The 8,946-nt window shown below is 42.7% G+C and overlaps 1 pseudogene; it reads left to right on the top strand.

Moving 5' to 3' along the window:
- Positions 1-272: 272 nt before the first annotated feature.
- LOC129783194 (uncharacterized) overlaps positions 273-8,946 on the top strand; it is a 46,891-nt pseudogene continuing 38,217 nt past the window's right edge.

The following is an 8,946-nucleotide window of genomic DNA, read 5'->3' as shown; positions in this document are numbered from 1 at the left end:
TGTTATTAGACAGTGTTGCCAAGCAGGGAGTACAAGTAGTATAGGAACAACTTTAATCCAAGATAAGAAGACACAAATCTTCAATACAAACTACCAGTGGAGGATGGCTTCTGACACTTCAGAGCTGTGATTGTGTCTTACTTGCCATTCCTTTCTAAATGAAGTGAATGTGTTTATCAAGCACATGGAAACACTTTGAGCCCACTTACAGACCACTGGTGTAGGTCCCCAAAATAGATATTTATTGACTTGCATGCCTCTAGCCACTCATTATGGAGTTATACATTGGGAGCATCTGTGTTCCAAATATTCCTATAATCGGGAGCAGCGACTTGGAGGACCCTATCAGAAATATGTGAGTCTAATAAATTCCCTGAGGCATTGCAGACTTAATCTATGTTTAATTTTAAATTGTCTACAAAGTGCTATGAAAGTCAATTTGTGTAGGCATGTTTGGATCAGGGTCAAAGTGCTTAGTGCTTTGACTTCCATGGTCAGGATATCACTACTGTTTAAAACAGACTGGGAAACCAAGGTTTCCCTAACAGAAAAATTAAGTGCTTTTTCTAAGGCATCAAGTCAGGCATAAAGCAAATAATTATGGCCTAATTGCTGTCTCTTTTTCCTGATCAACATTAAGAATATTGAAAAGAAATAATGAAAGCTTCAAATTGCTAACTAGCCATTGGGTGAACAAATTTCAGTACTGTTCATATTAAATATGGGGCTTGTGCTAAAAGCCACCTCATGACTATTTGCTGACCTGTTCTAAAGTAGTGACAAGCACTCTGCTTTGGACTAGGGAACAGCAACTGCAGCAATGGAAAAGAAACACACACTCACTGGGGTAATAAAAATTTTCAGGGAAAACTATTTATGCATCAGGATTGTGGCAGCTATGAAAAAAAAGAGATGTGACATGCCAGAAAGACGGGAAACTTGTATAAATACTGCTCATAAACAAATCAAGAATTAAAGAGTGAGCAGTAGTATAGACATAACTGTTATCAAAGATAAAAAGTGAGAGATGCCCCACCCCCAGCTTTTGGCAGAAGTACTGCCTCCCTGCATGAAGCCTTAGGGGCATTTGCCCCAGAAGTCTTTCCCCTCTTCTGGTCACATGGTCTGTTGTGATTGGCACCTCTTCCAGTTTATCTGGAAGTACATCAAACCAGGATGTCCCTTCCCCTACATACACAGGAGACCAACGTTTTCTTTCAGACGCCATTTTATGGCAGGGGAGCTATCATTTTAAAGCAGGGAACTGCCATTTGGTTGAAGATAATAACTGTGGAAAACATAGGCATGATTCGTGTCAAAATAGAATATGGTGTGATAAGTGTAATTGTTGTGCCCTGGATGAATCTAAAATAATTTGTGACCCCTATAACCTATATCACAATTGTGATGAATGTTTGAAACAAATTTGTTATAAACTATAACAATTAAAACAATTTTATTTTGGGTTCAATCAATTTAGGTTGAGAAACAATAAGCAAAAACAGCGCTGGGTGCACGGAGAACTCAATTAGTTCCACCACACACACATCTGAGTCCTAAAAGCAGCGTCTTTTATACCAGCATCTTGACCAATCTCTTCTCACCGGATGTTCGTCCTGCTCTTTCCCCACTGGGCCGTTAGGGTACACCTTCTCCTCCTATTGGCTCTCCTTTGGAGTGCTTTTTTGAATCTCAGGGTCTTTGTCTCCTTTGGCAGGCTTTCCCTGGTGTGCTTTCTTTGTCTCCTTTGGCGGGTTTTTCTAAGCAGCGATTGCCTCAGGGAAAGAGGGAGCTTTTATATTGTCTCAAAGGAGAAGCACATGCGCCTATTCATTACAATTGTGATACATGTTATAATGGTCACAAACTATTTTAGATTTACATAGGGTACAACAATTACACTTATCACACTATATTCTATTTTGACATGAATCATGTTATAAATTGAGACCACAATGGATCATAATCCAATTAAAATTTTTATTAATTACAGCAAATAGAATATGAGCAAAGACAGCGCTGGACGGCAGGGGAGTCTGCGCTTCGCCAACTGCCGTACTGAGCAGTTCAAACAGTCCCTTTTTATACTTTTTTTACTTTCGTGTTCATGAAGTAGTGGAGGTGTTGACCCTTCATTCATATGCACAAGCGGCATCCTGGACACCTGGCGGTTATCTTATCTTTCACAAGCGGCATCCTGGACACCTGGCGGTTATCTTATCTTTTGTTGCCTAATCTTTACATTGGGCTTAACATAAATCTTAATAAACAATACTCTAGTCCATAGTTTCTTACAATCATGACTGTGTTTATCACAAATTGAGAATATGTAAGAATAAAATACAGGTGAGTGCGCTTCTCGCTTGAAACAATGTAACCACTTCTGAGAAACCCCCCTAGAACTGATGCAACTGCTGCTTAGAAAAGCCTGCCGAAAGATGAAACCATGAGACTTTCAAAAGATCCAATAAGAGAAAAGCACGCCAAGAGACAAAGACCTCGAGACTTCTAAAAGACCCAATAGGAGGAGGAGGCGTACCCCAGCAACTCAAATGACCCAATGGAAGAACAACAGGACGATTATCTGGCGAAAAGAGATTGGTCAAGTGTCGAGGAATTTTTAAAAGATTGAGGACATATGTTACCATTGTCCGGGTTGGACAACCCAGGCCTGTTAGTTGAAGCTGCAGAGCAACTTTAAATTGTCCTGGGAACAAGCAGTGTGAGAAAGAAAACAAGCTCTGCACAAACAAGAAGCCAGGTGCAGAGCAAGTCCTGGGAACCGCGAAATCAGCACACTCTCATCGGCACACTCTGATCAGGCGCCTGCAGCATGCTCACCGATCAGCGACACGGACGCCCGCGTGGGCAGAGACTTTTATCCAATCACCTGTGTGTAAAGTCTTGTGAGCGGTTGGTTTAAGTTATAAATATGACCTGTTTGTTTAATAAAGTGAGCACGGCATGTAGCCATATTGGTGTGATTGTCGTGACTTGGCCGACTCTCCACAGGGGACCCTCTTCGGTTAAGATGCTGGTATAAAAGACACTGCTTCTAGAACTCGGTGTGTGTGTGGTGGACCTAAGGGAGGCTCTCTGCATACCCAGCGCTGCTTTGCTTATTGCTTCTCAGCCTAAATTGATTGAACCTAAATAAAATTGTATGATTTTTATAAAATTGGATTCTGGTTGTTTATAACATAACCCATGTGTTTTCATACTGCTCTCTGGTTGATGGCAATTTGTTGACACTGTCATACCCAAGTATTCTCAGGTAGCCCTGTGATTGGCTGGCAGGACTAGCCACTCCTACCAGTGTACCCAGAAAAGGAAGCCCCCACTGACTACTTATAGGGAGGCTGCCATTTTTGATGGTGTCATTCCCCATGTGTTTTCATACTGCTTTGTGGTTGGCTGATGTCTATTTTTGACACTATCTTACCTATATGTTCTTAGAACTCCTTATGACTGGCTGCCTACTTCCTTTGTACCAGGAAGTGCTCAGAAATAAAAATATATACATTTATATATTTTCCTGACCTGTTCTGTCTGGCCATAACCTGTAAGTCAACACGAGACGTCTTGGTTGCAGGATGGAGAAGGAAAGACTTCTCCTTAAGAGGGATTAATTCCCTGTACAGGGATCCACTCCCTCTACCTGGTATGTACAGCATTCCTGGAATTAAGGATCCTTGTAGTCCTCCGGAGGGAAGTGGGCTGTGTCCCTGGTGTGATTGAATGTGGGGACCCCTCTCGTCTTGTCTTGTTTTGACTAAGTCTTTTGTGTTTGTATGTTATGAATTGGAGCTGCGATTGTGTTTGGTTTTTGTGTTGTTTCGTTTGTTATTGGAAAGGGTATTGTGGATCTAGAACATTTTTGTTACCTAAATTGTGTGAAACACCTGTTATTGTTTCTTTGCCCGAGTTGCTCGAGAAAACTCATTGCTGAGGGCAGTGTGCCAAATGATTTGGTTCTTGAAGTCTTAGTAACTACATTGTTAGAAGATTTATGGGAGGTGATGTTGAAAAGTTAACTGTAAGCATACCACACTGTGTAGGACCAAGAATAAGAATGATTCTTTTGTAATTGCCCTCTTTATGTTAGATGTAAATGTAATAGATGAGATAAATATATTTTGGGACCAAGGGGAAACCAGGAAATAAGATTAGATAGAACCTTGAATTTGTGGTGTATTTGGTGTGGGTTTAACCAGAAATTAGAAGAAACTCAGTGGAGTAGATTCTATTGCTGTTTGACTCATGCATATGTGTTTTTATATAGATAGATGTGTGATTAATGGATTTTTCTGTTTTAAATCAGGAATTGGTGCCTAAAAGTGATAAATTTGTTCTTGTCACAGGAACCACTGGCCAATCAGAGAAAGCATACCTTTTGAAAACTCTTAAATATAAAATTGGAAACCAAATGGAGCTTATAAATTGTTTCAGAATTTAAGAGCAGTAAATGGAATAGCTAAAACCATACACCCAGTAGTTGCAAATTCATACACTCTTTTGACAAAATTAAGGGACAGTTCTGTCACCAAAATTGGGAATCAAACCTCTTAACACCAATGTAGCATTAAGAAGCAGGCACTCCTTTATTGCAGCGCTGGGTGCTCAGTGGCATCTCCACAAATCAAGCACACCTGTGTAGATTTTACCATTACATTTATACACAAAATTACAAGGTCGTACACTCCCAGTTACAATGATTGGTTAGTAATTTGCATATAATTGTAATATTTGCTGTGTCATCCTTTTCTGTTACTACACTTGCGTGGGGGAAGGGTCGTCTTGACCTGTGGGCGTGATTTTTAGTATTATAATGAAGGGAGTTCACCTCAGGACACTTTAAAAGTAAGTTTTGTTGCCAAGCTGGAAGGCTGGATATCTGCCTTGCCAAGCTGTCCAATAACTCATCCTATACACAATAGAACCCAGGTGCTCTGGTTATGGTCTAGAGAGCAAAGACTAAGGTTATTATGGTCTATAACATAGGGACTTCAAGTAACAGTCTCGGATAACAAGCAGCACAGCAATTCATACATCATTGGTTAATAAGTGCTAACATAATTCTATCATGAAGGTTAACTCCTTAGAATCAAAATGTTCTTATAACTGTTACATAAACACAAAATATAGATTCAGTAAAATCTTAAGATAATCTGAAACAGTTTGATTTGGTTTACAGCGTTAGATTTGAAGGATGCATTTTCCGCCTTCCCTTAGCACAGGAGAGCAAAAAGATATTCATCTTTGAATGGGAATCAGTTTCCAGTGGAAGAAAGATGCAGTTAGCCTGGACAGTGTTACCTCAAGGGTTTAAAAACAGCTCCACTTTATTCGGCAATCAGTTAGCTAAAGAATTAGGGCTATGGCAGCAGCTACTGGGAGATGGTGTTCTACAATATGTAGATGATCTGCTAATAGCAACTGAAACAAAGGAAGAATGTGTCCAGTGGACAATCTCTCTTTTTAAACTTTCTGGGTTTAAGCGGCTATCAAGTCTCTCAACAGAAGGTGCAGCTGGTGCAAGAGAAAGTGATGTACCTGGGTTATGAAGTTTCTTGTGGACAACATTCTTTGGGAACAGCGAGGATAGAAGCCGTCTGCCAGATGCCCAGACCACAGACGGTGAGAGAACTGCGAGCCTTTCTGGGCATGACAGCTGTTGTTATTGAGTTATAGCGGTCAGGAAATAACGCAACACGAACAAAATAGCAAGCATCAAAAAACTCACCTTTATTTGAATCTCCAGGTTTATATACCCTTCCCCCAGCTTCTCCAATTGGTTATCCTTACATCTAGCATGCTCAGCAACAACTATTGATTGGCTAAGATGTGTGGGTTTCATGTTCTCAGCCAGAAGCTGACATGTCACCCCGCATCCAGCTCTAGCCTTGCTTCATATCCTGTTTTCTCTCTCTTCCTTCTTGTCTTTGAGTTCACTTGGTCAAGATTGTGGCTCGCGTTCTTTAAAGACACAGCTCTATCTCATCATTGAAGCCTGAGCCACCAGCAGCCCAGTCTAATCCCTCATATCCCTCATTTCCCCCTTTTTGTTTTTCAACCAAAAAGGCCGTGTTTATCATCTGTTGTAGGGCCCTTTGCAAACAAGGCAGGCAAGGCCCAGGAAACCAAAAAGTCCTTGATTTAGTATAAACATCACCCAACAACAGCTAAAAACATCAGTGTGCTATCAACATTGCTTTCACATCATAGCCAAAACACAGCACTGTACTAGCTACTAAGAAGAAAACTAACTCTATCCCAGATGAAACCAGGGCAGTATCCACCCCTTATTCCATACCATTTAATTCATGCCACACTTCCCAATACCACCTCATTAAACACCATCATCCTTTGATATATTATGCAGATATCATTCCCCTGGTCTATGCACCACCCCTGTAAAAATGTCTATCAAATGTCCACAAAATGTCCATTGAGTTCATTTAGTCCATGAACACGATCTCTTATGGTGGTCACTCAGGAGAAGAGAGGTTGTGTGTTCTATGGGATTATCGGGCAACAAAGCCAGCTCATGTCGGGTCACTGTTGTGCTTGCACTGCTTCTTGTAAGGCTTGTCCTCCAGTGGTTCAGGTGGTTGCTGCTATAGTCATTCCTATAACATGAAACTCAAATCATGGGTTACAACAATTTAAAGGTATATCCATTACAATCTCCAACCCTGGTCCCTTCGGACCACCCCGTAGGGTTTAACATTGCAGTGTTTTTCTGTCTGGTGGCCAGGAAATATGAATATTCACCACAATCTTTTTCTTTTTCTTTCTTTTTACTTAAACAATACTTACTCCCCTTGCCCCTGCTCTGGCTTGGACTTATCCACAGACTGCAGTCCCTTAGGGTTGTACCTGCTCCAAGTGGAGTCTCAGCTACAAGCCACAGTCTCTCCATGGGCCATGACCATAGACCTGCACCAGTGTGGCCTTACCCACAGCCACAGTCCCTTCAGAAGTAAATCAGCTCCAGCATGGCCTTATCCCTGGCCACAATCCCTCCAGGGCTGTACCTGTTCTACCATGGGCTTATCCATGGCCACATCTTTGAGGTGCTCCAGCATGACCTCATGCACAGCCACTGATGCTTCAAGGTGTACCTCCTGCAGCATGGACTAATCCATAGCTGTTGCGACGGAGGGAAGACACAGTCGCTCAATATGAGTGATCAGCAGACTTCGTTTATTGTCTCTTACAGTCACCTTTTATGCCTTGTTATAATTAGCTCATACATATTACAAAAGTTAAGCTCATTATTGGTTAGTTGCCTAAATACCAAGCCCGCCCCTAGTTTCTCTTCTGTAGTTTTCTGTTCCCACCTGCAACATTCTTTTCCCACCGCGATCTTCCTGTTATTAGTAACAAGGACAGCCAAAGACAGTGTATTTTGCTTTACTTCAGATAAGCTGAGAGCGATGTGCATTTTTGTCCAGCCAGCTGGACTATGTCTATGTGACCCTTTTCAGCTAGCCAGTTATCCACACACAGCCACAGATGCTTTGAGGTGTACCTTCTCCAGCATGGACTTGTCCTTGGGCCACAATCCCTTCAGAGGCATACCTGCTGCAGCACAGACATATCCATGGGCACAAACACTCCATGATATACCTGCTCAGGTATGGGCTTATTCATGGCCACAGGGGCTTTGGGATGTCCTGCTCCCACGTGGACTCATCCACAGGTCACAGTCCCTTTGACTGGAGTTCACACTGGAGTTCCAGCCTGTCCAGTACAGCAGCACAGAAACAGCAGCCATGCCCTGGCCACCTGCCAGCCCAGGCACATCACCACTGCTGTTATCAGAATGTTCCTGGGCACAGCACAGTAAGATGATAAGCAGTACAGCAAGCAGCGAAAGCAAGAAGCAGTCACTAACGAGCACTAGACTCTAATATACAGTGAGGCAAGCAAGCCCCATGGCAAGCACAGAAATCTGCCCCTAATAGCTAAACAGCAATAACAGCTATGAATTTGATCTAGCACATTCCAATCAAATCTGTTGTTTTCTCAAACCTTTCGAGCCCCACGTTTGGCACCAAAGAGGACTGTCGTGGTTTAACCCCAGCTGGCAACCAAGCACCATGCAGCCAGTGGCTCACTCCCCCTCACCCAGAGGGATGGGGAGGAGAATCAGAAAAGAATGTAAAACTCAAGGTTTAAGGTAAGAACACTTTAATAGGTAAAGCAGAAGCCACGCATGCAAGCAAAGCAAAGCAAGGAATTCATTCAGCACTTCCCATGGGCAGGCAGGTGCTCAGCCATCCCCAGGAAAGCAGGGCTCCATCAGGCGTAACGGTTACTCGGGAAGACAAACGTCATAATGCCAGATGTCCCCCCCTTCATCCTTCTTCCCCCAGTTTATATACTCAGCATGATGTCATATGGTATGGAATACCTCTTTGGCTAGCTTGGGTCAGCTGTCCTGGCTGTGTCCCATCCCAGTGTCCTGTTCCCCCTCCAGCCCTCTGGCTGGCAGGGCCCAAGAAACTGAAAGGTCCTTGACTTAGTATAAACATCACCCAGCAACAACTAAAACCATCAGCGTGTTATCAGCATTGTTCTCACATCATAGCCAAAACATAGCACTTTACTAGCTACTAATTTGAAAATTATTTCTATCCCAGCTGAAACCAGGACAAGTAAGCCCCATGATGTCATGCTATGTATATAAACTGGGGGAAGAAGGACAAAGGTGGGGACATTTGGCATTATGGCGTTTGTCTTCCCGAGTAACCCTTACGCGTGATGGAGCCCTGCTTTCCTGGGGATGGCCAGTGGTCCAATGTAGTCAATTTGTCAGGCCTCACCATATAGAAAACCCAGCCACCACCTTCTATTCCAGGGAGATTTTACTCATGTAGCTCACTTGATTGCAGCATGTTTCACATTCGTGGATGACCTGTGTGATGGCCTCCATGGTCA

This window comes from Falco peregrinus, chromosome W, assembly GCF_023634155.1.
Source record: "Falco peregrinus isolate bFalPer1 chromosome W, bFalPer1.pri, whole genome shotgun sequence".
Taxonomy (NCBI): Eukaryota; Metazoa; Chordata; class Aves; order Falconiformes; family Falconidae; genus Falco; species Falco peregrinus.
This window is presented reverse-complemented; position numbering and strand designations above follow the sequence as displayed.